At 42.7% G+C, this 3,641-nt stretch overlaps 1 non-coding gene across 1 annotated transcript; it reads left to right on the top strand.

Moving 5' to 3' along the window:
- The first annotated feature begins 579 nt into the window (after window positions 1-579).
- Window positions 580-652, top strand: TRNAG-UCC (transfer RNA glycine (anticodon UCC)). Its single transcript has one exon. It is a non-coding gene; the product is annotated as a tRNA-Gly (tRNA).
- Window positions 653-3,641: the final 2,989 nt, after the last annotated feature.

The following is a 3,641-nucleotide window of genomic DNA, read 5'->3' as shown; positions in this document are numbered from 1 at the left end:
GTCAATCCCTGGCTTAGTTCCTGGTCCAGGAACTAAGATCCCAGCAAGCTGGGTAGTCCAGCCAAAAAAGAAAAAGAAAAAAAAAAAAGCAAGAGGACCACATAAGTGCAAAATATTAACTGAAAATATGATCTGCACAGTGGTCACTACAATTGAAACTGTCATTTCTATGAGGCTGGCAAACATGCAGAGGACTTTAAAATGCTTGCTAACTGATGCATTTTTACAGAAGAACAGTATTTAGACCTGCAGTTCATGGGGTCGCAAAGAGTTGGACATGACTTAGCAACTGAAAAACAACAACAAGTATTTAAACATACATTCTGTTCCATGGTAATCTGCCTGGACAGGAGTCAGACTAATCTGTTAAAAGGACAAAAACAAAATTGCAAATGATAAAATAATGCTGAAATGATTAGTGACTATAAACAGAAACCAACAGCTCTTGATATTGACCTTGAGGTCTTAGAAACTGAGAAATACTCAGCATGATAACCTCGAGGCAAAGAGCCAAATGAACACAGGTTTATGAACCAGAACGTGTCCTGGATGGGCTCACAAACGCCACCTCAGGGGACTTCCTTGGTGGTCCAGTGGTTAAGACTCTGCACTTCCAATGCAGGGGGTGCAGGTTTGATCCCTGGTTGGGGAACTAGGCTCCCACATGTCCCATGGTGCAGCCAACAAAAATAAAAGTCTCCCCAGGTACTAGAACAGCCCAAAGCTGTTCAAACTGCTCAAACATTCAGTGATGCTCTAGCAACTTGCTCTCAACTTCTATGCTGCCTCAATTAATCCATGACACATCCCTCTCTCACTATTTTTCAAACTCTTAGCTCATGGTTAGAAACTTTGGCTTTTTCTGACTCCCTCTTCACTCAATTTACAGAGATACCTACTGACCCCCTGTTGTTAACTTTGGCTGTTCTCCACCTTCATAATCTGAGATTACACACAGACCCAAATACCTGGCTACCACATGCCACCCTAACCACTCCAACCTCTTTTCTGCTTTTAGCAGAACTGAAGCAATTTTGTACTCCTAAGAGGCAATTACGGAGAAGGCAATGGCACCCCACTCCAGTACTCTTGCCTGGAAAATCCCATGGATGGAGGAGCCTGGTGCACTGCAGTCCATGGGGTCGCAAAGAGTCGGACACGACTGAGAGACTTCACTTTCACTTTTCACTTTCACGCACTGGAGAAGGAAATGGCAACCCACTCCAGTATTCTTGCCTGGAGAATCCCAGGGACGGGGGAGCCTGGTGGGCTGCCGTCTCTGGGGTCGCACAGAGTCGGACACGACTGAAGCAACTTAGCAGCAGCAGCAGCAGCAAGAGGTAATTAAAGACTGAACTAACAGGTAACATGAAAATCTTCTGCAAACTCTTGATTGAGAGCAATAAGAAATGAGGCATGCTGAGTTTATTCCTGCATTATTTAATTAAATGGTATTTATAACTATTAATAATTAGATAACAATTACCTGCACAACTTTATCAAATTTTAAAAAGTAGAAATCACAGCATGATAACATTTTATCTCTCTCAGTAAACACAGAAGTTCAAAGGCCCTATGAAAATAAAATTCAACTGTTTCTGACATTTGCAATGAATATTAATTTGGCTTAGATTATTTGTTAAAAGCTTCAAAGAAAAATGTCCTTGAAATAATGGTGGTTCAAAATAGATATCTGGTAAATTGTAGTTAAATAATAACTCAATCATTTCAAACTTATCCATTAATATTCAGTTCCACATCCATCTCTGATCTCTTGAGCACCAACTTCACTGCACACCTATGCAGTCTCTTAAAGAGTCTGCCAGTGTGTTCACTGACTGGGCCCATAAGGGAGGCTACAATCCCAAGGTCAAGAGAACAAAGGGACCAGGGGTCATAGGGAAAAACGTGTGTGCTCCTCTTCCCATGTTCTTCCGTCAAACTAGTGAGAAGCAAATTTGTGCCACTGTTTCCTCTTCACCCTCTGTGCCAGACATTGCCGATACCCTGTATACTTCACCCCATGCAAGGTCCTGAAACTACATTTCCCCCTTGCCTGCAGAGTTCCTCTGAGAGTTCAGCAGTGAGAGGGCCTCCTGTGAGATTTGGAAGTGAGTTTTCCGTTTGCTTGTTTTTGAGCAGAGAAAGGAATTGTAGGGCCATGCAAGAAGCCTGGGTGGCTCATGGCCCAAAAAACTCAAGCTCCCCAAAGGGTTTCAGCAAAGCACTTTGAAAAGCCAGGAAAGGGAGGAGATTGAAGGGTATGTGCTCAGCTCATGCACCATTCTCTGACTGACTGATGGTGAGGGAATAGGGCATTATCACAGAAGTTAACATTATCAGTCCTTAGGCTCCAGGAGCCCTGGGGTGCTGTGTGCTCATGGTCATTAAGTAGTTAACATCTTCCATTTGGTAGGGGGCTTTCACAGTTTATATAATAACTCAGGAAATGTACAGAAAGTTTGTTTTGTTTTGATGGTGGCTGCAGGCAGGCTCACAGGTATCAGGCAGACAGCAGAAGCAAGGAATGTCCTATAGACATAGCGCCTTTCTGAGACTCCTGCTTCTGGAGTTCCTAAGGCTGGTCACCCTGTGCTTGTCTCTCTTACCTCCCCAAGGCTATGTAGGTCTCTGATCCTTGGCATTAAACTTCTCCCCACTGAGACTCCTTACTCAGCTTCTCTTTTCCCTCACTCACTCTTTTCTAGAAGAGAAGGGATGGTTGGTTGGTCTGCTGACGTTTGCCACTAACTGGACAATGGTTTACTAGCAGATAGACCTACTTCATCTTTCATTTTCTGGGATGGGACCCAGAGGGCTCTTTGTTTCTTGTTTCCTATTGGCAAACACATCTGAACAGGTCCCCAAACCTTCTGTATTTGTTTCCTACTGCTGCTATAACAAATGTCACAGATGGAGTGGCTTATAGCAACACAACATTAAAAACAGTCACCATTTTGGGGAATTAGGATGCAGACAGTTTGGGGGAGGGTGGCCATTATTCTGCTTATGACACTTTCTGGAAGCTGCCTCCAGCCTTATCCATATTCAAGCAGGGGGTATTGGAGTCTGGTTCCTCTCTCCCTGTGCAAGCATACCTGAGTTTGTGGGGCCCAATCCTAGATAAAGAGTAGGAGTAAAAGTTCCACTTTGCATAAGCCTAAAGCATATATTTTAATATAGGTTTCACAAAACTCTGCACGGAAGATTCTATAGACAAGCGAAATCACTGTATTCTCCATCTGGCTAGCAATCTTGCTTGGTTGGTTTGCTTTATTGATCAGAACCTTTGAGAATAAGAAGAGTGGATGGTGACCCAGCCCCCTAGACTCATTACACCTACTCCACAGACATCTGATGAACTACCTGACGGTTCTTCTGTAACGGATTTTGTATTAGATATATTCTGCAATTTGAATCTTATACAACAAATGTTTAAAAGTCAAGGCATAGCTGTGTAAATATATATTTAAGTAAAAGTTCAACAGGACTTGAATCATCTGCAAAACATAATGAATTTTTCACAAATACCCTCACTACTTGACACTAAAATACAGTAAAATCAAAGCACCCAATATTTTTCAATTTCGTATCAGCGCAGAACAAAAAGCCTTGTGAATGCCGATTAAGCTAGTCTACCC

The sequence above is a fragment of the Bos mutus genome, chromosome 13, assembly GCF_027580195.1.
Source record: "Bos mutus isolate GX-2022 chromosome 13, NWIPB_WYAK_1.1, whole genome shotgun sequence".
Taxonomy (NCBI): Eukaryota; Metazoa; Chordata; class Mammalia; order Artiodactyla; family Bovidae; genus Bos; species Bos mutus.
Note: the sequence above shows the minus strand (reverse complement) of the source record. Positions and strands in the feature narration are given on the sequence as shown.